We start from the raw sequence: 25,762 nt of genomic DNA, 5'->3' as shown, positions 1-25,762 counted from the left end.
CATCCTCCTCCACACCCTACCATTAGAGATGGTAAGGGTCTGTCTCGGCAAAGGTTAAGTCTGGATACGTGTTTTGACACTTCCTTATATAGCAGTAGTGGCGAACCTATGGCACCCAGAGCCCTCTCTGTTGGCACGCAAGCCAAGTTGCCCCAGCAGTTCAGCATCAGATATGCAGGTCTAATTGTAGCACTGCCACTTGTGATAAATAAGTGGATTTGGGGTCGCAGTCTGGGTACTTGGTCTCTAAGAGGCTCACCACCAGTGTTATATAAGATTCAGTGGTATCCTGAAGGTGACTGTTCAATTTTTAATGATCATACAAGCTGGTTGATTCCCTATCAGTATCTCTATAGTGGAAATTAGCAACCAACACTACCAATCACGGCTGCCATCCAGCCCTGAGGCCACTGGTTCGTGTTTCCAGCGCACCATTGACTGTTTGGGCCTAAGATGCCACCACCTCTAAGTGACTGGGTGGAGAATAAAATAAAAGCACTAAGTAAAATGCAAGTACCTGGACCAAATCAAAACAAATAGGCTTCCTTTAATTTAGTGATTCTAGAAGCATAGTCCCTGAGTAGCAGCCCAGCACCCTTGGGAAGTGGGTAGAAACGCAAATTCTCAGCACTCCCTCACCCCACCTAGTGAATGGGAAGTTTTGGAGTCCGGGAATCTGCATTCTTGGAGCCCTAGGAGGATTCTAGCGCTCCCTGCTCTGGGAGAACCACCACTGGAGGTCAACAAAAACTCATTTCACTGGCTGTGCTCATGTTCATGACGCATCCAAGCCGGTATCTTTATGATCCCATCAAGGATTCATGGTGTCTTCCACAGAGAGTAAGAATTTAACTTTTCAACTAAGCTGAAATTTTATCCCCAGGTATACAATTTAATTAATAGATAGCCAGGTAGCAGGTGTAAAATCTGCTCTCCAGCGAAAATTCTATGTGCACTTTTTCCCACTCCAACCTCTTTAATTATGAAGTGAATCACTTAGGAAAGCAAGGCATAATTTTAGTCGGTGGGTTATTACAATAAAGTCTAAGAAAGGGGTTGCTACCTATGCAGCTGTCAGGTGTCCTTCCAGAAGTTAAGTAACTTCAGGTATTTATTCCCACTGCAATTTACGGAATACCTGCTCGCTCCATGTTCTCCTAACCAAGTGCCCCCACATTTGGAAAGCCTGCCTGCACACCGCGGCTTCCACTCAGAAAGGCTGTCTTCACCCTCCGTGGTTTGTGAATTCGTATTTCTTTCCAAAGATCTGTACCGGTGTCCAAGTCCTGGTGTGAGAGGCGCACCTCCAACGTGGGTGTTCAGATTCAAGCCACGACTTTTTCCTCCAACTCTTCCCGACAGTTTAGTTTCTCCTTTATTAAATAAGTGGCCTGTGAGTGGAGTGAGAGTATAGCTCAGTGGTACAGCACAGGCCCTGTGTTCAAGCCACAGCATCACTCAAAGAAAAGAAAGAAAAAGGTTCATCGGTGATCATCTTCTAAGTCAGCTCCAGTTCCTACAGTGTTACACATAATGCAGTTTAAATGCACACCCAAGGTATGGGTCATTATTGGTAAAAATAGCACTGTACAGTTTTAATACCTGTTACAAACCAGATAAAGGAAACTAAAGATTAACTGGGAATACGAGGCAAACTAAGAACAGAACAATAAGGCAGGAAGAGACGAAAGTTAAATCCAGGTAAGATTCACTGAACATCCTTTCTAAGCAAAATTTGGATACTCAAATAGTAATAAAAACGCTGTTACAGGAGGCATGGGGTTTCTCTGGGTTTCCCTCCGAAATAGTGCCTTTTCTAAGAAGTAATCCTTCCTGTGCTCTGCTAACTCCTGATACAGTTTCTGGAACTGACCTAGTTTAATTTCAAATCCCTTTGGACCTTGCTGTGGGTGATTCTGAGACAGTCCCAGAAAGGTACCATCATTTTTTCAAAGGAAGCTTTGTATGCGGCACGCGTTTCCTTGGTTACCAGAATCACAGGCACAGGCGCCATTTCCAACACTTTCTGCTCTCTTGAGACATTTCTGGAAGCTGTGCAGAGTCTACGACTTCTCAGAGAGAGAACTAACCAAGGCCATTCGCGTCTCCTCAGGGCGTGGGGTGCTGGCTGCTTGTTTGAGTCTAGATCCCAGGCACAGAAACAGCCAGGACGCTGACAATGTCGAGAAAGCACAGTGACACGGACGGCACAGGCACGGCAGAGCTCGTGGACACCTGGACAGTCACAGTGGCCACCCACTGCAAGGGGACCTGAGCCGGTGACTCGTCACAGACTGTGGAGGCGAGCAGCCGAAGCCTGAAGGCCCGGGCACTCCTGTGTGTACCCCCAGAAGACCAGCCAGCCGCCCGCCACCAGAAAAGCAGCAACAGAAACCAGCCCCATAGGTGGCTGCAACAAAACGCGAGCTTCTCCTTATAAAGCTAGGTTAGAAATTACGAACTGCGCCACATGTGCCAGGAAGCAAAGTTTCCGAGAGTACAATAAGCACCACGTTAAAACAGAGCAGAGGGGATTTGGCAGACAGAGCATTCCGTTCTGTGGACAGAAGAGTGGGAGGAAAATGGTCAGGGTTGGAAGAGCTGTGCGAGGGCCTTCCATCCCCACGCCCCCTAATCCCCAGCCGGCCCTGCCCAGCGTGGGTGTGGCTGCGCTTTAACCCAGCACCAAGTCACTCTCCAGTGGGAAGGCTGTGGCTGAGCCTAGATTCCAACCCAGGTCTGGCTAAGCAAGGTAGCACTTGGAGGCTGAGGCAGAAGGATCTCTTGATCCCAGGAGTGTGCAAAATAGTGAGACCCTGGCTCAAAACAAAACGAAACAAAACAAAAACACCCAGGTCTCAAGCCACCAGAAGTTAGTGCACGTTCCAAAACCTTACTGCCAGAAGTTACCACAAATCACTTTACAAATAACACAGTCATTTTAAGTCTTAAATGTGTTTCTTTTAAATTCAACAGTTTAGAACAAGATGCAATCCTTGTCATGCTTTCTAATCTAAAATATGCAGAGAAATAAATTGAAAAAAATGTATTTCAAAAATGAAATTTTCCCCAGAAGTCAGATGAAATGCTTTACATATAACTTTTTTCCTTTCCTTTCCATTTTTTTTTTTTTTTAAGATAGGGTCTCACTGTGTTGCCCACACTGGTCAAAATATCTTGGACTCCTAAGGTCCTCCTGCCTCAGCCTCCCAAGTGTTGGGACTACAGGCACACATAACCACACCTAGCTCTTACATGTAACTTCTATGAATTTACCTCAAACACACACAACACCCAATATCACCTCTCCAAAATCTGCTGCTTCCCAGAGGTACCTTTAAAAACACAGCTAACTCAAAGTTTCTTCTACCACCTGGCCATGAGAAAGCCCACACTCAGCAGCTAAACTGAACATTCTTTGTTTTTGTTTTGTTTTGGTACCTGGGATCCAACTCTGGACCTTGAGCTTTCGAGGCAGGTGGCGGAACCACTGAGCCAAACCCTGGCCCAATAAACTGAACATTTCTTTAATCTAGGATCTTGTCTTTGGACCTCTGCCAAGTTTAAAATAAAACAGAGAAAAGGTGACATGTTGTCTCCCTTAGGATTTTCCTGCTTTTCACTACAAGAAGATATGATGGCGTCTCTGGAGAGCGCATGCCGGCCCCCTCGGCCTGTGGATGCACCCCTCATTCACTGCTGGCCCAAACACCCACACCAACGGGAAGCATGGAGGTCACTGCTGGCCCCAACCAAATTCCTGGATCACCGGAACACCCCGCTGGGTCATGCCCAGAACCTACAGACGGGTCCAAGACATGGATCTACACCTGGGTGTTCGGTCTGAGTTTGGATACCTGTGGGAAGGAATATTATAAAAACGAAACAAAAACCCAAGTATTTGTAAGAATGGAGATAGCAAGTTTTGTGACATCATCCAATTCTGAACATATGAATTACTCATTTCTTAAAAAAAAAAAACTATGTAGGGCTAGACCTGCCCAGATCATTTATTTGCTGATTCTTTCTTTTACTCCGAGGTTAGAACTGTACTTTGTTTCCAGAAGAACCAAAAGGCACAATGAAAAGACCACCAACTGGTAATATCAAGTCTAAATGCCAGAGAAATGAGACTTTCTGAAGAAAAGGCTGATGAACCGCGTCCACGGAACAGCCAAGCAGGCTCCCATAATTCATGTGACAGAGGGACAGAGGCAGAGGGCCATGCACTCCCTTCCAGGTGACCCGGGGAAAGGGGAACTGGCTTAGCACACCTGAGGATTTCTTCCAAAACTAAGTAACAAGCACTGAGGGCGGAAGGCAGACAACGGCACTTCTGCTAAGGCCGTGCAAGCGCTCTCACCTTGAGTTTGCATTCTGAACTGCGGCTACATTTCCAAGAGTCTATGAAAGCACAGCAGCTCCAAAAACCTACAGTCCTGCAAGGTTAAAACTGCCACTTAATGAAGATGCTTTCTGCCTCATAAAAATCTCAAATGAGAAGTAGAAAGACCCAATGTTTGACCTCTGGAACTTTCCATCTCATTACGGTGAAAAACCTGATTTTGGTGTGTATGTTTTAACGTGATTTTTAACAAACTGCTGTATAGTTTAATAAAAACCTGCTGGCCTAATTACCAGTCCTCAAACCACAGACTCAAGCTAACCCCTCCAACTCTCTTCCTACAAATGCCTTTGTTGCCCACAAATAGGGATCCCGGATGTATTAAGGTGATGGGAGGTGGTAGGAAATGATCATCTTTAGGTAACTGTTGTGGTTACCGTGCCAGGCGAAGGTGGAAAGGAAACCCGGATTATCTGCTTAGGTTCTTCATTGAGCCCAGGACCTTTGCCTTCATTGTCTCCCTGAACTCAAGGCCTTCCTCACTTAGGCCAGGGCTCTCCACAATGAGCTACACCCCAGCCCCTCCATCTGCCTTCACCCCACGTCAATAAATTGGACAGCGATCCCACAGGACCGGTGCCATGTTCAACTCTATCCACAGACCTTTCCTCTGTGTTTCCTCAAGACACAGTGCTGAAATGTGACCACGCAGACGGGAGTGTCCTTCCAGAGTTGGGGGCCACGGCTGAGTTTGTGAGGCACCAACCATCCTGTGTGCATCGCTCCTCTCCATGGGGCACTGGCAGCCTCTTTGAGGGCCCCCACAATCTGCCTGGTTTGTGCTGTTACGTCTCTTCCATCAGCAATAAGCTCCATGCGCAGGGCACTGTCTTACCTCCCCCGGTGCAGCATTCAAAGCCTTAGAAAATGTCTGCAAAGGGAACAAACTGCCCCTGTGTGCTAAGGAAAGGAGCAACCGTTCCCATACACTGTCAGCTGAGTCACGAAGCTGCCAACTTTGGCATCAGTTTAGACTCAGGACCAATCCGAGCGCCAGGTCCGTGACCACAGCCAGGAGCCCCTGAGTCTGCAAGCTTCAGTCATATTACCGCAGGCTACTCAGTTACCACGCAAACCAAGCAATACTGGTACAAAGAATCAGAATGCACATGTTGCTGCAAATTTTTTAATCACATGACCACTCTGAAACATCATGTAGTTTACTGTAAAATTTTTTCATCTACAACAAATTAGAGAATGGCTAAATGTATATCTGTGTGGCATCCCGCAACCTGACCATTAAAAATGAGTCCCGGGATGAATGGGTATAAAAGATTCAGTCTTTCTCCTCTAGGAAGGCATCAAGTAGAGTTTAGCATCCAGACTCTGAAACCACACAGCCCCGGTTCCAACCTCCGTATATGACTTGTATGACTTGGTCCTATTATGGCTGCACTTGATTTAATTATGCAATATCCAGCACCTAATGTGTGTAAGACGTGTTTCTAGGCATGGGGAACAAGCAATGGATAAAACAGATAAAGTTTCGCAATTCCGGGAGCGGTGGTAGTAGTCACTATCTCAGGGAACAGTAGAAGGATTCTGTGCCAAGGGTTACCAGGTAAATAAGTCTTTAACAGCGAGTCTTGGACCATAAATCATGTTCCTCAATAAACAGCATTATTCAAAGCAGGGGATGTCAACTCACACAAGCTAGAGGGTATACGCTGGGTTTATTTATTTGGGGTGGGAAAGGTATTCCCCCCTCCCCTTCGCTTCCTTCCTCCCCCTCCCCCCACCCCGTCTGCCTTTGGATAAGAACCTACTTCCCTATCAAGGTTGGACAGAACTACATTGCCTTTGATACTCAGCACACAAGGATGAATTCCAAGAAATCTAGCTGTACTTCTTGCCTCCAAGAACATGAAGAAACCAGCAGTAAAGGAGCCCAGATACACAGGCTGGGCCCAGTCCACCCTGCCCTTTCATTCCAGGATGTCTCCACCCTGCAGTTCCTCTTAATAGCTCGCCTTGGCCTGAGGCACCTGATGTCCTCAGCCTTGAAGACCTAGTACACCAAACACTGCATCTGAAGCCTCGCTGAACTCAGATGAGCATAAAGTTCCACTCATCCAGTCCCCTAAACACTCAGCATAGTCACCACTGACGGAATTATTCTCACTTGTCACACGTCCATTCTGTCCTTAGACTACCACAGCTCTACACCCAACACTGCATTTAGGCCAGTAGGCATGCCTCAAATATTACCCTAGCTCCTCTACTTAGAATCAGCTGAGCACTAAGGCCTGTTTTGTTCTAATGTGCGGGGTGCAAGGCCATAAAGCCAGTAGCCCCAGTGGCCGTTCTGCGAAACTTCCACCTCCGGGGAAGCAGGAGCAGTGGTGTGGGGCATGTTTCATGAATATGTAAATCACCCTCACTTTTCAGCTCTTTGAAGTGTGAAGCAAAACCGAATGCCACAAGCCAGTACAGTCACACCGAGTCCCACCCCCTAGGACACTGGGAGATACAGTGCCTTCTGTAGAGAAAGGACACACTTTATCCACCCAAGATCAAGCTAATGCCTGCAGGGAACAGGGCAGAATTACTTCCCCGGAAAGAGATCTGCCAAGCCGAGGTAAACTGTCCTCACAAAGCCCTGTACAGATCTTTCTCCTGATGCTCTGCACGCTGGAGCCACCTGACAGGACTTGTCTTCTCATGTTCATTTCCTTCAGCACCTTTACACCTACCTGTGCCATGAGCTCTCGTTTATCTGTACCCGCCTCCACGTGGTGTCCGCTGCTGCACATATATGTACATGTGTCACTTGCTGCCCAGCTCCACCGCAAGACCCACTGTGACTGAAACCCCACCAGCTCCGCACCCAACACGGACACACAGCAGGCATGCAACAAATTCTCCGTGCATTTCACTTCTAGAAAAGCCTTTCCTCCTCACACTTCAGCTATCAGGGAGAAGGAACCTCAAGTCAATGCCAAAAATACATTCAGGAAGAGACTGAAACAAAATTTCTAAGAAAACCCTTCCTGAGAACAACCAAGATCAGCCATGTGCGGCTTTCCATGATCTCGTTTTTCACTGGTCTGTTAAAGTCAATATCCCCCTTGTCTGCACCTGTCCATATCTGTGTGGCTGTGATGCTACAGGGTCCTTCACAAAAATTTTGCTCTGCAGGTCTCCCGTTCTTACCTTTAAATGATTGCCAATTAAACATCATGATGTTGTGAGATACAGACTGAAATGGATATTTCTTCTTCACGTAACACTTTCTGTATTCTACTTATGCTCCAGCCCCGATGTGAAACTATCTCATTTCATAGCAAAATAGTCCCACGAAGTCAGATCTTCTATTGATCTCCTTCTGACAAGTGCTAACACAGAGATCACAGCAGGTAAACCAGCCAGCCTGTGTACTAAGGCTGGGTCAAAAAGTGATGGCGGGGGGGTCAGACCCAACCCATGGCCTGTCTTTGTAAACCTTTGATTGCAACCCAGCCAAAGTGCTTTTGTTTACATACTGTACATCACTGCTCTGCTGCTGTAGAAGGAGCTGAGTAGCCACACCGCATGGACAAAGCCTAAAATACCTACTGTCTGATACCCCCTGGAAAAAGTCTGCCAACCCCTGGTACGTCCTACACTGGCAAAATAAAATGTTTAAGTATGAGCAACGTTCTGAACAGCTTAATCACATCCTCCACAAACTACAGAATTTTCAACAAGACAAAAGCTTTCAAAGGGCCTTAACACTCAAGAGGAGAACAGTCCTTCCGAGTCATCCACCTTCTGTCTGATGGACTCCTGAGCAGAGCCTGGCATCAGTAAAGGACTCATTACTCTAACTCCTCCTTACAGATAAATATACACAGGATATTGGAAGGACTTAGTGCTCACAGATCTGTGTGGTAAAAGAGAAACTGCCCATGGGTCCAACAGCAATAGAAGACTGATGGATTTCCTGTGCAAAGTATTAGACTGAGACTTACACAGAGTAGAGGAAGAAAGCACAAGTGACAGACAGGACAGATGGGGTGGTGGTGGTAGGGGAAGCTGCCGTCATGCACACTCTAAAACCGCTGGAAATGAGACCCGGGGAGACTCCACATTGTCGCCAAATGTTGATCACGGCAGGAGCATGGTAGCACGCAGTGTGACATCACATTGTCTGCTATGAGGCCCAGACCCGAATCCATCACCTTTTTCCTGTTAAAAAGCAGCCTCTTCTTGTGCATCATCCATCTGTGAATGTCACAGCAGGACCAGAAATCTATCTCTCTCCCGCCCCAGCCACCTATGTCAGAAGTATCTATGTATCTGAGTCCCGGCACCAAATGCCTTTTTCCCCCTCTATTTCTATGTCCTTCGAGCTAAGAACGCCATTTTCTCTGACCTACATGTGGGGTTTTTGTTTGTTTTGTTTTGTAGTTTTGTTGTTGTTCTTGTTTTCAGAGTCTTGGGGTTCATGGCTTCTCACACCGGCTCCGGCTGGACCCTAGGTCATCTTCCAAGACTGAGTCTCGTTTCCCACTCACACATTTCTACAGCTCTTCACTGCTTACCAAGTTAAGAAAATCCATGACTACTGACTTCAAAGAGCAACGAAGTTTAGTAACCTACTAGTCTGACTTAGGCCCACCAGCAGGAAGCCCACTGCAGGGCTTAAAGCAATGCACAGAACATGGCCACCCCCGCTGACTGGGCCTCTCCCTGGGCCAGGCCAGCTATGCGCCCTGTACAGGCACTGACTCTGAAGTTGCTCACCAAGGAACTGGTCCATCCACTGCGACACCGAGGCCATGAGGACCAGCAGGGCTCAGGAAGCAGCCCAGGTGCTGTGAGGAACAGGTGTCACAGCAGGACCTCAAGGCCAGCGGAAGTCACGTTTTCACACCACTTCCTCTCTGCCTCTGCCAACTCGGAGGTCCTTAATCCTCTGTATTCCTCTGAAACGACTTTTAGAACATTAAACCTAGAATTACATTTATATACTTCCCTTCCAAAATTGAAAACTCCTGGAGGGTGGTGGTCTAGTTTTATGAATCTGTAAACCTCCTCAAATACCCAGCCTGGCAGCCAGCTGGAGTTCAGTGAACAACAAAGGGATACTCCCTCCTCCAGGAAGTATAATGGGGGAATGAAAAAGAAAAGATCTCTCAGAAAATCCATCAACAGAAGACCCCCAAGAGGTCGTTCTTTGTGCTTTGTTTATCCCCCAACATATATCCACCAGGACTTCCTGAAAATAATTTTGAAGAAACAAAGACCATGAAAAATTAGCTGCCAGATTTGGAATGGTGTGTTTCTGTGACAGAGGGGTAAGAACTAAAGGAATGGCCACATAGAGCGACCAGATTTCCTAAGGAGAGTAATTCATTTCATTCCAAAAATGGAGAAAAGCAAACTTCAACACTGGCTGTACATTAGAATCGCCTGGGGATTTATAAAAAATTCCCATGTCGAGGCCAATGTCAGACCAACTGAATTCAATTCTCTGGGAGTGGGCCAGGCACTTGGGTTTTCTAAAGCTGCCCAAGTGGCCCCAGTGTGCAGTCAAGGTAAGAGCAGATGGAAGAAAGGGACTTGCACTGGAATCCAGACTTCAGAAATGACTTGTGCGACCTTGGACGTGCAGCCCTGTTCTTCAACCTAAAGCAATCCCTCGCTAGCTGTGCAACTTCGGCTTAGCTTGTGCCCCTATAAAATGGGAACCATTCTAGTACTTAACCCTCCTTGGGTTGTGCTAAGCCCTGGATGAGAATACATCAAAGCTCTTACCACAGTGCCCAGAACACAGATAGACTCGATAAATGCCAGCTTAACTGCCATCATCAAAGGCACAATGGTTGACAATAAGTACTTTGCAAGCTGAGAACTAAATAAAGTAATCAACAGAGAAAGTACTTAATACATGGCAGTCTGTTCCTAGCCACACAATTATTCTCCCAATCATAATAATCTCTGAATACCTGCTTGAAGCCAAAGGCCTTTAGGATAGAGAAAGCTAGCATCCCTACACTCAAAGATGTCTGATGAAATACAGGGCACACTTAATTCTAAAATATTATCTACTATTTATCTGAAATCCAAACTAAGCCAGGTGCCCTGGATTTCTCTTTGCTAAATGTGGCAGCCCCAGACTCACCTGTCACTCAGATTTAAGCTAGACTTGAAAGGGGAAAAGTTGTGTCCATGAAAGTGCCAATTTTTTTTTTTTTTCCAAAAAATCACAGTCAGTCCCTGGGACGTTGGCTACTGTGTTCACTAGAAGCCGAAAGACTTGTTACTGCAACTCACAAGCAACTAGCCAGCTCCCCTACACAGGGGTAGTCGGTGCATTGTCCAGAGGAACAAAACTCGAGAGGAAACTACACAAAGGCAGAAAGCAAGAGGGGAGACAGCTTTCCTAGTTGACCCCTCTATTTCACAGTCACTTGGCGGATGCATAAATCAAGTGAGTGGCAGATTTGAACAGAAACTCTTGTCTCCTGTTGGAACACGTTCCGGCCATCCCACAGGGCAAAAGCTCAGCTATGAGTTATTTACCCCTATAAATGTTGCAATGCCAAAAGCCAAAGCACGTTATAAGGTTTGAGAGCTCTGCACTATACAGATGTCTAAAGAACAGCCTGGTTCTTTTTTCACTTTGCTTTGCCCCTCCCTTTCCAAAGAGAAACTAACTTGATCTTACCCTTGTCAAAGTATTTCTTCTGACTAGAAGAGACCTATCAGAAAGACAACTCTTTTGAAACCCATTTCACAAAGTATTTATTTTGAACTCCCAGAACAAGATCCCCACAGAAACATTAAATTCTGAACTAAGTCTACTATAATATTAGTGCATGTGTAAGAAACTGAAGATTTAAAACACCATCAAAGATGTTAAAAGGCATTAGGAGCCAATGAGTCAGCTAGTTCTATAAGAGTCGAATTAAATCAGCCTCTAGATTGTTCATTGATTATCACAAACAGTGAAAGCTCTCCTACAAAGGCATGTTTTCCAGTTCACTCGGCTAATGCCTTCTGAACAAGGATCCAAGGAATGAATATTATTTATCCAATGGCAAGCTGCACAAATTAATTATACCCAAGCACCATGCCAGCAGCCAAACACAATCTATAAAGCAATCCCAAACTATCACCAGAAGCCAATAACAAGAACGAACTCTCTATTTTCCCCTCACTCGCATCCTCCAAAAATCCCTAATTACGAAAGGTTTGAGTTGACCCTTCCTCTCTTTTACAGCCGACTGACCTGTATGGGTAGGTCACGTAGAAATATATTTTTTAAAACAGAAAAATAGTACAATAGTAGATAACATTTTTTAACAGCAAGAAAAGTAAAAGGCCAAGTGGCCATACCATTCACCAACTTGTGCACAACTCTAATTAAATCTATCGTACTGTTCGCATAGCACCCGCACGGCCCTCAATTTACTACAGCCAGCATGTCCTGTAAGTGAAGTGGGCTGGATACAGTCAGGTGGTCTCGTTTTCCTGTAAGCAGTAGAAACTAAGGAGATGGAGTGGAAAAGCAGCAGATTCAAACAGCAACCAGAGGAACCCGAAGCAAGCTGTGGGCAAGGCTCCAGCTTCATGAGGTGGCTCCTAATACATGGGAAAGATGGGCACAAAGGGAAAGGGGGCCAGGAGGACAAGAAGTGGCCCATTCATGCTGCCTGCATCCCTGGCTCAGGCTGTCTGAATGGTGCGCTTATGAAGCTGCCAGCTTCGAAAATAAAGAAGGGGGGAAAATATGTGTAACTTAAGTCAGAAAGAAGGGAGGTCTCTATGTGCAGCTGTTGGTGAGAGACAGAAGACCTTGCCTGTGAGCCTGCTTCTTCACATGGGGAAACTTTTCATCTCTGTCTGGCCAGTTTAGCGAAGGAGGCACGCTGGCTGAAGAAATACGTTAAAGGAGGGAAAAAAGCAGCTCAGCAGCAGGGTGGCCAAGCTTTCCTCGGAGACACGGGCTGCACACAGCTGAGCCGGCACAGGTGCCCCTCTGCACAAGTCGGCGCCGCGCTGAACACACAAGAGCCTCCCCTCTGAGAGGCCGCCAAGTGGCCATCGGCTGGCACGCTTTTCTGTCACTCAAGGTCAAGACCTGTCCACCTCAAGGTAAAATGACATTTTTGCTACCCTTGAACTGAGTGGCACCAGTTCTGTGCAGCAAAGGAACCAAATAAAGGAAAGAAGAGGGGGGAGTGAGGCAATCATCTCTATCTCACCGGCGACTGCCAGGGTTGGGAACGGGAATCTCTGCTCCAGCTGTCTGAACAGGTGACCCGAGGCAAGAAATAAACTGCGAATATCTGCAACCTGAAAGGGAAAACTCCAAGTATGGACTGCGCACCCCTGGCAGGCAGGTGCTGTGTGCGGCTTCAGGTCCATTATTGCGTTTCATCCTCCCAGAACCTTCGCGGAGGAAACGTGTGAAACTGAGGCACGGCTCGGGTTCCCCACGGCCTAACCCTGAAAGCTGGTGCTCATTCCATCCCCCAGTTCTCAGCTCCCATCGGCCCCCACACCAGAAGTCGGCGAAGTTTTCTGTGAGGAGCCAGTGGGGAAAAACTCCAGGTTAGGAGGGCTGTGTGGTCTGCGTGGCAAATCCCAACTCTGCAACTGTGCTTAGACAGCGGCCAGAAACAATCTGTCAGTGAATAGGAGTGGCTGGGTTCCAACAAAACTTTATTTATGGACACTGACATGTGAATTTCACAGAGTGTTAATCTTCTTTTGATTGTTTTTAACCATTTAAAAATCTGAACACCATTGTTGGCCCTCGGGCCCCATAAAACATGGTGGCTGCTAAGTCAGTTTACCCTCTGGGCTCTTCCCCACTCACCAAGTAATATCTTGATTGACTTTCAGGGTGGACAGAGGAGGACGGGGTTATACTGCCTTCAAAATGCAATGTGAGGATGGAGGAGGGTGTGACAGAGTGGGGAGTGTCCTGGTCTTTAACATTGTCTGAAACGTCATTCCTTCATCACTACAAGGTAACTGTTTTCTCTTCCGCGCCACACAGAATGAGAAAAAAGAAACCCTGCTATTAACATCGGCAGGAAACGTTGGCAGAAAAAGGACAACCCATCCATGCACTGTGACATCTTCAAGTAAATTCACATATTGGCATAGCATTCTGGGATTTTCTTTTCTTCTTTTTTAATCTCTGAGCCATCCCATAAATTCAATTTTCATGCTGGGCACAACTGCTGTTATTCTGGGGTGGGGAGGGGGAGTTGTCGGGCTGAATAAAGCCTGTTAGAAAAAAAATCACAAAAGTATGGGAGTATTTGACTGAACAGGGAAACACAGAATAAAGAAAAGGCAACAGCTGGCCAGGATCGGTGAGACATACAGCTTTATGAACATCTTTCCAAGTTAGCAATGACGGGCTGATTTTCTAATGCTGGAGTAGAGTTAACTTACTAACTAATCAATGTATTTTCTCCCATGATTGTTCCTAAACACAGAGTGCTTCCCAGTTGCTGCGGGTAAACTCAGTCAGCAATAAACACTGCACTAACGGCATCAGTAAGACCAATCATGCACTAAATTGCTCCTGAAAATATACTGTCTCTTTTGGCTTTATTTCTCCACATGACTGGCCTACAATTTTCTGCCGTACATTCCCAGCATAAGGTGTAAGCACACTGTGAAGGCCGATACGGCCTTGCGTTGGCCTTTGGAGAAGGGTTGTCATCCTGCATGCTTCCTAAAAAGGAAAGGCAGACACAGGTGTGGGAGTCATCCTGCGTGTCAAAGATACCTCTGAGGGGAACAGATGAGCTAGACTTAGAAGCTCAGGGTCTTGGCCATCTCAGTGTCTTGCTACATCAAGGTTATATGTGAATTGGCCGGCTAATTCAGAATTACCATTTTCCATCCTTTAGAAATGGGAATGAGAGTGCAAGCAAACATGATCAGACCATGATTGGCTTGTAGCTAGGTGTCCCCTCAAAGCCTCATGCACTCATAGCTGGCAGTTTTGGAGGGTGACTGGATCACAGGTGTGTGATACTGGATGAGTCCACTGATTCCTTTAGCAGGGTTCTGGATGTGGATGGTGGATTTATTCACTGAGTATGGTGGCACAAACCAATAAACTTGTAGCCTGGATGGAATAAAAAGAGATGGAAGGAAGGCTTGTTGTTTCCTGCCTGTCATGCCATGGACTGTTTCTCCTCTGCCATGCTGTCCTGCCTTAGAACCAGCTGACTATGGGCTGAAACCTCTCCAAACTGTGAGCTAAAATAAACCATTCCTCCTTTCAATCGTGGGTGTCAAGGATTTGGTCCCAGCAATGCAAATGGAATTAAGATCACTTCTTAGAATGAAGAGGTTAAGGTACCACAAAACACTGGAAATAGACAGTGGCATGGATTGTTATCTCTTATGATTCAGATAGAAATAGGCAAGATTGTTCAAGGAAATGCTCAAGTCATGTTCTTCTAATACTTATAGTCTGATTTTTTTTTTGAACTTGTACACTTTTTTCAGTCAACAGACTGGGATAACAAGATATGATGGGTAAACATTTTGCTTCTATTTCAATGTATATTATTCCTTTTTAATTACTTCTATTTCTATCAATTCTCATTCAGCCCTAATTCCAGTAAATATAGTAAAACTGTCAATTGAACCTGAGTTCCTGGGAGGACTGTACCATTTTTAAGACAACTGGGAACACCAGCACCATGGTCACAGAACGAAGTGCCACAGGCCACAGAACAAGCTCCAAGTCTCAGAAGTTAAAGCAAAAAATGTTTTAATATTTAACCCTAATTAATGCTCCTCAAGAGAATTCATGGACCAAAACGATTTTTACCATATTTTGGAACATTTCAAACAATATTCCAAAGCAGTTTGGATTCATTAGATTGGGGGAGTACGGAAAGTTAATGGCAAGAGGCAAATGCTATCAAACAGGCTCAGTTTAGGAGAGAGAGGGCCAATAGGTCTGTAGTGAGGCAACACAAGAGAGAGGGCAGAGATAACCTGCCTTCCCCAGGGCATCAGGGCTCCAGAACTTGGGCCGTCCTTGGTGAGTCTGGGTTCTGAGGCATCTGGGAGACAATTCTGCACTGCTTCGGCATCGGGGGAACCCTTCTTTGAATTGAGGACACAAGGAGGCCAGCTGCCACTCTCGACGTTGAGAGCCAACGCGTCCATCACTCTGCCAGTCTGCACTGGTCTCACTGTTGCCCAGGTGTGGGGAAAAGATTCTAATTTGTTGAAGTCTGATTCCTTCATGGCATCTCCTAGGGAGCCTCTCAAACATGCACAAGGCTTGGGTTGGGAAGTGGTCACAGTGCAGCAATCACAAAGACCTCGAGGTCCCTGAGGTATCTGCTGGAACAGAGGTCCACTCGGAGCCCTTCTGTGGTCCATGGTCCTGGTTCGGTGCTGGGCAGAGGGAGCTTCCCCCGCTGGCAGCGTCACTCTCGGGAGCTCGTCCACAGCGCACTGGCCCTCACTTCAGCCCCTGCCACTTCATGCCCTCCGTGTCATTTGGTGTCCGCTCAAGGGGACTTCGCTCTGACATAACACAAGGCTCCTTCAGTGGGTCCGGGGAAGAAGAACTCACTCAAGGTCGAACTATCACTTTCCCCATCTATCTTTCAATGCCCTCACTGAAGAATAATTATTTAAGAGGTCTTTTCAAGAGATGAGTACTTTAGAATTCAACTCAAGAGAGCTGGAAGCAAGAAGTCTCCTCTGCTTCCCATGGGCTGCTTTCAAAGTCTTTTGAATAAAGAAGTATATGGCCATTTCCTTTTCCTTTAAGTCAGTAGTCCATCATGTCAGCCAGGGTTGAACTTATTTACTCCTCACGAAGGACCAGAGGCACATGCTATCACTGCCCCCATTTTACAGATAAGGGGCCGGAGTACAAAGAGGTTATTGCCCAATGGCCCGATAGATTACAAGTGGCCTCCCGGTCAATGCTCCGAACCGCACTACTTCTGCCAAACCTATATGATTAAAAGCAGTTCATTCCACTGCTGTAAGCGAGCTCTCCTCTCTTTTCCCTTCCAACATGGAAAAGAAAAATATCACATCTTCACTCATGCCCAGTGATCATCTCAGGCCACCCCAGGGCATATGTGGGATTCAGGACGTATTTGTGATTGTCGTCTGGATGAGGCTGACACACGGATGAAACCTAGCAAGTAGGGTCCAGGAACTGGGAACACTGGCATCATGGTCACAGAATGATACGTACAGGCTACGGAACAAGCTCCAAGTCTTAGAAGTTAAAGCAAAACAGTTTCTTATCTTTAAACCCTAATTAATGCTCCCCAGGAGAACTCATGACTACTAACTACCTACAACATGGAGGGCAGTCCTCCCCAGCAGATTCATCAGACCCAAGCTTCCGTGACCCAGGTTTTCCTCCTCTCATCCCATTTCCCCACCATGGTATTTTAAGTCGGCTGACGATTTGCACCCGCTAACTGCAGAGGAAACCACCTTTCCAGGGAAGCCTTCTTGGTCTTCCCCTGCCTACCGCCCCCTCCTAAACCCAAAAATGCTAACTGATGTACTAGCGCCATTGCAGCGCCACGATTTGGCTCCGCCCATTCCTCGAAATCCCTGGGCCTTCAGGACCTGGTCGGTCCCCCCACCCCCTCCGCCGCACCTCGCCTGGAAGACCAGCAAGCAGCAGCTCCAGCCCCTCTTGGACACGCGCCTCAGCCTCAGCCTCAGCCTTAGACTAAGGGGTCTCTGCCGCTGCAGCCCACTACCACGTGTTCCCACTCTGGCCACACATCTGGTATTTATCGCTGCTGCCCCGTGAGAGAGCGCAGAAATAAAGACACTGTCGTCTCTGCTTCTCCCACAGGAGAACAGAAGCCATGAAAAACGCAGGGAGTCCGAATGCTCCCAACTAACGAAGTGGGGGGGACCCGGGACTCGATGCGCAATCGGAACAGCTCCGCTCTCTCCGGGTGGGGCCGAGCACAGGGAAGCTCTGGGCCCTCACGGTTCCAGTTCTCCCGGAGCACCTGGGATCAGATCGTAAAAAACAGGGTTCAGAGGCCTCTCGGACAAGAGGACTCCCGCTGTAAAATGTCTCTCTTTATGATCCCCATGTATAAACACATCATTCTCTTTGCTTTTCTCTAATTGCGTGTATATTTTAACAGCTTTATAGAGGTGTATTGACATACAATAAACTGCACGTCATTATATTGTATATTTTGATAAGTCTGACATACGTACACTCTCACCCAGCCATCTCCAAGTTTAAGCGAATGAAGCAGCCATCCCGAGCTTACCATGCCACCCAGCCCCTATCCTCCCCGGAGCCACACAGACAGCTCCTATGGCTGTCAGCTGATTGACATCCCCTGGAACTCTGCGTAAGAGGCACCATGGGTCTCAGGTGGTCCCTTTTTTCTGGCTTTTTCCACTCCGCACAGCATTCTGATAGGCCCGGGTGAGCGCACATTAACAGTTCACGCTCTCCTATTGTGAAACACTCCACTGTACGGCCGTGCCACAGTCTCTTCGTCCCTCTGCCTGCCACCCATCCAAAGAAAAAGTCTGCCAGATTGTAAAACTGTGTTGGATTCCCAGAAACAAAACCTCACCCTCCCATTGAATGCACGATGGGACATGGTCTCGCAGGACACACGGCCTGGCTTGTCATTTGAACCCCCCCTTTCGTATAAAACGAATTGAGTTTTACTGTCCTTATGTACGAAAGCGACATCACAGAATCTCCTTCACAGAGCTGCTGTGAAGATTAGCTGAATACTATTCACACCCAATGGAATGGTGAGTGTTCACAAATATAGAACATGATCCCTATTGATATTAATCTATCATGCAAAATAACTATTAGGCCTCATTATTCCTTCCAACAAAAATGTCCACTATTTCTGCTGGCTCATCCTATGCTGATTTTATCTTACATGACCCTCTACTACTTTGAGATTGCATAACAAAAGTTCAGCACACTGTTTTGCAAGCCTTTTTTGAAACATACTTCCTTGAGAGGGAGAACATAAAAATTGGGAAGAATGGACGCATTATACCTAAAAACACATCCAATACTACCTTCCCCCCTTAGGTCAAGGACTCAGCGAGTGAGAACATGTTGCAGCTTTCCAACTATCAGCTCACAGTGAGTCACTTGATTATTCATTCATCAGCGAGAAGGAAATGAATGGGCTCGGGGAAACCCAACTAGTTTCCAGGAAGACTGAAGTAAATATGCCCTGCACACCCATTCCCTGGCTCCACCTCCCCATCTCTCACTCCCCTGAGATCTGCACTTTGCCCTTTCACACGGAGGAGCAAGCCTGAAAAGGGAGCACTTGAGAGAGGTAACAGGCCGCAAGGAAAGAAGAAACAGGGTGTCATCCAGCCTGGGAGACCACCTGTGCAGAAGGGCAGTGTGGCCTACAGAGACTGCAAGCTTCCCACCAAGATGGCAGGCACCACAATGAGATGTGGGTGTCAGGGAGTCCTCCTAATCAGGAGAGCCTGGAGGGCAACTCTGGACGTTTCCAGCCTTAGCTGGGAAGGAAATGCCGGGTGGGCTTGGCAGGCACAGTCCAAGAGTTCAGGAGGAAGACTCGGCCTAGAGAACAGCTTTGCAGGCTAACTATGTCCTGTTGCCAAAGAGCCATGGGGAGTACAAAGTTTCCCCAAAACAATGCCTGGGAGGCAGAGAATGTACTCAGGGATGCTCTTCTCTCTTCACACAGTCTGCAGAAGGTTGTAGGACAGTTAAACAGGACAGCTCTCCTGACAACACATCTCCACCCGAATCCCAGCCTCTCTTCCCTCGTGACTGGGTCCCAGTGCACCATCTCTCAGAGCACTGATCATGTAATTAATGTGTATGCCTATGTGTGTGATCATTTAGTGAGGGTGGTTTCCCCAACCACACTGGGAGTTTCAACAGGGCTGCCTCGTCTCCTCAGCAGCCAGCCCAATGCCCAAGGCACATCTGGGTGTTCAGTGTACATGTGCTGTATCGAGAGTACATCGGTTGACTTTATGAGTCTTCAGTGTCCATTTGTTGCCCTGCACCTGGGTCATGACTAGTACCCTAAGGGCCCGGAAATGGCAATGTTCCCACTGAGATCAAGGATAACCAAGAACCCAGTTCAGTGCCTACTACAGTGAGGAGTTTGGTAAATATCTTCTGTTAAAATATTCTACAATGGTCTGCACCTGCCTGAACAGTCGGCCTCTGCCCAGAATGTTGAGTTGCTTCCAAAGACTACTGGAAAAATACTGGCCAAAAAATAAACCATTGCTAAACAGCACCTACCAAATTGGGGGTAGGTGATAAAGCATTTAGATCTAGCAAGAGGAAAGTAAGGAAGAAACAACTGCTCTTGTGTTCTAGGACTTCCAAATTAATGTTCTAAGGTTTCAAAGTAATTCACCTTATGTTGTTCAGCAGCCATGCTACCACCAGCTGAGAAACAGAAGCAGCAATATTTCTATAAAAAAAAAAAATTGAAGTATCACCTAAAGGCAGCTCCTGCTTTTACAAAAATTGCCAACTCCAGCCATACGCTTAAAAATATTTTAAGTTTCACTGCCTAGATTTAACTCTCTAACAACTCTGTAGTTGAATAATGGGGTAACAAATTAAGTGGTAAGAGCACCTGTTTTTCTTTATCCTAATTAAAGAGAAAGCAATTACTTCACTAAATAGTTAAAAAGAGGCAACATTTCAGGCTGTTTTGAGTTTATTTTGTGTTAGAAGGCTTAGGTGTACCTTTAAAAGCTGAAAATTTCCAGAATTAGAATTTCTACCAAAAGATAAATATGAATCTATATGACAGGATACTTTTAACATCAGATGATTAAAAACCTATGAATTTTCCACTGAAAAGTGTTTGATATACACATGCATGATATGTTATAGATAACAACGTGGATTAGATACAAACTATTAATTCACATAAATATATGAAAATATATAGATATGTTGAGATGTATATTCGTATATATGGATGGAGGAATGGATTGATTGATTGATAGGTAGAGAGGTAGGCAAACAAAATTACAAAGTAAAATTGAATTCAGATTCCCTCTGCCCACCCTCCAAAGTTTCTCTCTTTCTCCCTTTCTGCTTCTTTACAGGGTGCTCCCAAGTATTCCACCTTCCTCTAATCCACTAGAACAAAGTTTTCAGGAAGAAAAATCGGAAGAAAAAAAATTCACTAACCTTAATGTACATATAAATGGCTAATAAAATGCTGGCAAAAAAAACAGAAAAAAAAACCGACTTTGGCCTGGCCAACAACACAGGAGTTGGAAATCTGTGATTTGCATCCTGTTTCAGGGCTGGAACAAGTCTTGGGGGTGGAGAGAAGAGGAGTCCAGCAGCTCGCAGCGGGTGGTGACGCGTCAGGACAGAGATGTGGACACGGCCCACTGGCTAGCAGGGAACACCCACTTAGCAGAACTTTCCCCTTGAGTCCTAGGGAGCAACTGGCCATAGAAGGAGCTTGCCCAAGCTCTGGAAAGGGAAAGCAGAGCGACAGCCACTGCTCCCCGAATGCACAAGCCCCTCGGTCCCAGTTTGTCACTGCTTCTTCCTGGTCTCCCCACCTTGACCCCCTAATTACTGCCTGCTGATGGGCACCTGGCTGGAGACCACAGAGGACCACACACTGAGCCCGAGCTCCAGAGACGCCACAGGAGCTCCTTCCCATCCACCTGGGCGGTGTTCAGCTCTGCCCTACCCACTCCCACACCAGCGCTCCAGGCGGAACTTTCTCTGCCTGTCCCCCTCCACTCCAGGTCTCGACTTCCCCCAGCTGGTCTCACGTTCGAGGCGGGGCCAATTTCTAGAATAAATCCTGTAATCCCATACTGCTCACTATGTTCGTTTCTTCAATTGGCGCCTGGCTGAAAAATAGGAAAACCCAGAGGAAAAGACCTCAATCCACAGCACTGTGCTTGCTACTTACTAATCCATTTACGACATGAACTGCAGCATCACGCAACTGGATGCAGGCACTGCAAAGTTTCAGTATAAGATGTGTTGATACAGCCCCACATATGGACACACACACACACCACGGCCGGACTCTGCAGGTCTTCACAGCAAGTATCACCACCAACGTAAGTGTCCCACTGCCATCCAGAGTTCCCGAGGACCGCTAAGATTCCAACATCTTGCAAGACAAAAACAGCTCTTGAATAAGGACGAGTAAGTGACTTCCTCTTTTGAAGTACGCTGTTACACCAAAAATGACACAGATTCTGCCTAGACTCCCTTTGGTCAAGTACTACTCACTTCATCTGTCAATACATATTAAAGCAATGATCAAAACCGGGATCCAGGGAGTGGATTTTGCCCTACAGATTTGGTCAAACCCTCCGACGTCTTCCAATGTTCCACCTGGTCGCAACTTTTGGAAAGTGGATGATTTCCTCCTCAAACTGCACATTTCCAACTTCCGAAAGACCTAAACATCCACAGCCCCACCTCCAGCCCTCCTTCCTGTAGAAAAACACCTCGGACTCGCTCGCACTCCGCTGGCAGAGCCTGCCTGGCCCTAAGAACATTAAATACCGCAACCACCAACTTGCGCTCTTAGGAAGCTAGTGTCCGGGGCCTCAGAACACAGGCAAAGCAACTTTCTCGTTGTGCTTCAGTTTCCCTCAGCGAGTGACTTGTTTACAGTGAGCTCTGCCGATAGAGGCTCTCTGCATCTTGCGTTGCTTTCAAAGCCTGTGTTTTCCCGGTCACAGTGCAGCACGGTCCTGACATTACGGACAGACAATCAAGAAGAGCCGCTTACCTTCAGCAAATACGAGCTGTGGCAACGCATCCAGAAACACACAAACACCACCCAGGGCAGCTGCACCACACAAGAATCCATGAGCAGAGCCCCGGGAGTGCAACTGTTGCTCTTCACCAAGGCCAGCAAGGGTGAGGAAAATCCCTTTGCTCTCTGCTATTAAAAAGGCCCAGTCTGTATCATTTTCTCTTTCTTGACATCAGAGAAACTGAAAGCGGAAATGGAAATGGCTGCAGGGTGGATAATTTCAAGTGAAAGTGACACCCAATCTTGAGGCTGAAGTGAAAACACATCAGAAAGGCCCAGAAAAACTTCACAAAAAGTCCCTTTTCCACGAACTGTAAGATTAGAGGGCCTGAGGGTCGGTTACTTCCCTCCCCATTGTCCTGGTTTTCTTTCCTGAAATCAGTCATTACCAGAGGAAAATGGTTTGGAGATGCAAAGCTCTCGGCTGGGGGTTGGCACAGAACACTTAATAAAGGCTTCAGTTCTTGTTACTGTTTTACTATTATCAGCAAAGATAGCTCATGCCAAAATTAAAAACACCCTCAACCAACACAGGGAAGGAGATTCCCTTGGCAGCCACTCCTATCAGAGAGAGACTTGTGAATCAAGAGCTTCCAAGGCAGTTGTTGCCTGGGTTATGCTGTGGAACTGTGTTTGCTTTGGCCAAGAGTAACCAGCAAACACAGTAATACATTCCACGAAAAACGTGCTAAAAAAATTGTGGCTCGTGCAGAATCACAGTATACTCAGAGCACTCCTAAAAACATGTCAGAACCTGCTAAGTTCAAATCCCAAGCTTTTTACCCCATGTCCAAACACAAAAAAAGGTAAATTCTTAACATAGAAAGGTAAATTCTCCCTGGATTGCCACAATGAGGTAGGAGTGAAAACGGCTAGGTCCTGGCATAATTTGAAAATCATTTTGTTCAACTTGACCTCAAGATTCAGCCACAAATGGTTTGTAAGGGGGCATGCTAAGCAAAACACTTACATATGTAGTTGCTCGGCCAAAAAAATACTCTAAGATTTTAAAGCACAGGCTGGTTTCCAGTAATGTGTGCAACAGGCAGAGCTGTTCATCTTTACACAGGATTTGTAGATCAAACAATATTTCCACTCTGTCTCTCTTGAGATAATTAATAGCAAGGACATCATTTCCATTGGAAAGGTTAAAAGCTGACTAACTGGGTCAAATGAAAACATGTTTTAATTGGATTTTTAAAACTCAAAACTCCAAAATAGTGTTCCCTTGCTGAGGAAGCAAATCCCACAGAAAACGTCCAGAGAGAAAATGGCTTTGTCATGGCAGAGTTTCATGAAAAGCAAAACACACTAAGCGTCAGGCACCATTCATTCTTTCATTCTTTCCTAGAAAGTGACCGAACAGCCACAGCTCCTCTCGGTTCCAGGCCGCTGTGGTCTCTGCCACTCACACATGTCTCCCTAGGTGAAACAAATCCCATGAAAAGATTATCTGCTGCATTTTCAACGTTGTGTTCTGCTCATTCACTAACTTGCTCCCCAAACAGTTAGACAAGTCTACTAAACATGAGGCTCTGATTAGAAGAATAAGCTGTATCTTCAAGAGGGAGACGGCTCTGCAGATGCAAAATTCCCAGTGCTGGGAGCTGCGTGCTGTACACAAAGATCGCTCACTGACATGGGGAGCAGAGAAGGAACCAACCAGGCCAGGCTCACCTGAACCACTGTCCCACAGTGTGGGTATTGGATCACCAGCTGGTGGAAAGAAACAGGAGATTTTTCAGGGTATTCAAAGCAGAGAGAAACAGAATCTTAACAACCCAAGTCGTATTGGTTTTAAAGACGACCTGAGAAGAAGGATTAGAGCCAATTTTTGGAAGAATAGTGCCCAAAAATTGGGTTTTGCCCACAAGAAAGAGGCAGGTACAAGAAACTGACCTGACTGGGTCAGTGTTTTAAAAAAAGAAGTACTTCTAGGGCTGGGAATTTTAGCTCAGTGGTTACAATGCCTGCCTCAGAAGCACAAGGACCCGAGTTCAATGCCCAGTACCAAAAAAAAAAAAAAAAAAAAAAAAAAAATACATGCATACACACACACACACACACACACAACTAAAAAAGAAGTACGTCTACGCGTGCATTACAGGAAGCAAAGACAGTGTGTGCTGGACCACTTGCCAAAGATTAGAATGCATAATTTATTCTGCTTAACTTGTTTCTGCAATCCCCTCTTCCCCTCCTTCCCCCAAATACCTCTTATTACTAGGTCACTGTAAATTCTTAAACTCCAAACAACAGAGATCCTCTCTTCCTGGAACATTAAGGGAACAGATGCGGAAAACAGAAGTAGGAAATGTCCAATCTCTATCTGAAAGGAAGTTTTTAATGCAACCTTTTTAATAAATGATGGTTTCTGTAGGATTTGGGTATCAGTCATAATATGTGGGTTTGCTTTGGTTTGGTTTGGTTTTTGGGGGTGGCGCCACTGAGCTATATCCCTGGCCCCGGGTTTGGCCTTTATTTTTTTGAAGCTTAAGTTACTTTTAAAACTTGCTATCACTGACAAGCATATATTAGGAGAAATACATTTTTGAAAAACAAACTAAAAGCAGTAGAGATTAAGCAACTGGCACTTATGGCAAAAAAAAATCGAGTTCCCTTTTAAAACAAACAAATGTCTATCTGTCTGCTTAGTTACCAGAGCGCTAATCAAAGCAATCACATATCATTCAAAGTTATCACAAACTGGTGCTTTCTACTGCAGCTCGGCTCGGAGTTTTTGTGGGAAAGTATGCTGCACTAAAAAGGCCTTGCCTGGTCTGGGATAGCTCAGTGGTTCTGCCATCTGCCTCACAAGCACAAGGTCCTGAATTTGACCCCAGTACCACAAAATAAATAAATAAATAAATCGGCCTTGCTATGCGCCCTGCAAGCCGCTACTCTGCCAAGGTGGGGTGGGGGAGCACCCTCCTGGGCTCGGCTGAGGAGAGGAGCCAACACGACCCATTTGGACCGATCTGAGCCACGGCACCGCTGCCACCACGAGCCTCGGGGCACTGGCCAGCTTCCCGGCCCAGGCAGCTACTCTGCCCTTCTCGGTCCTTCAAACAAACGGCTTCCCTCCTGTGTAGGAAGAGCGTGGCGCCTGCAAACCTGGCAAACGCGGAGAGAGAGCCCTCTTACGCGGCCTACGAATTCCGGCCCATGTTCCCAAAGCGACTTGCAGATGGAATCAGCGCTGCTTTGCTGTATGTAGGCTGCGCTCCGAGCCTGGATTTCACAGATCGTTCATTATTTTTATTACATAGAGACAAACATCACACACGCGGAAAGACCAGAGCTACGTGCTTTTTAAAACGCTCTTCAATATGCTTCCAGATGGCGTCTTTGAAAAGACTCTCGATCCCCAGGAGCCTACAAATGGGTAATATTCCAGAGACTCTGGAAAGTGGACGTAAGGTCAGATTAAGGAACCAAGTTGTAGCAACAAACAGATTAGAAAAAAAAAAAAAAAAAAAGGAACACCGTAATTCCACAAAGCTATGACCAAAAAAAAAAAAAAAGCTTAAAATTAGATTTTTTCAATTTCTTTCTCCCTCTCTCTCTCTCTCTCTCT

The 25,762-nt window shown here is 46.3% G+C and overlaps 1 protein-coding gene and 1 long non-coding RNA gene across 2 annotated transcripts in view; one reads left to right on the top strand and one right to left on the bottom strand.

Moving 5' to 3' along the window:
* Ext1 (exostosin glycosyltransferase 1) overlaps window positions 1-25,762 on the bottom strand; it is a 265,534-nt gene that overhangs the window by 202,069 nt on the left and 37,703 nt on the right. The window lies entirely within an intron of this gene.
* On the top strand, window positions 12,824-13,499 carry LOC104859033. The gene is made up of 3 exons (XR_779267.3): window positions 12,824-12,946; window positions 13,241-13,284; window positions 13,398-13,499. It is a non-coding gene; the product is annotated as an uncharacterized LOC104859033 (long non-coding RNA).

Source organism: Fukomys damarensis, unplaced genomic scaffold (assembly GCF_012274545.1).
Source record: "Fukomys damarensis isolate Sample0158 unplaced genomic scaffold, DMR_v1.0_HiC HiC_scaffold_5, whole genome shotgun sequence".
In the NCBI taxonomy this organism is placed as follows: domain Eukaryota; kingdom Metazoa; phylum Chordata; class Mammalia; order Rodentia; family Bathyergidae; genus Fukomys; species Fukomys damarensis.
Note: the sequence above shows the minus strand (reverse complement) of the source record. Positions and strands in the feature narration are given on the sequence as shown.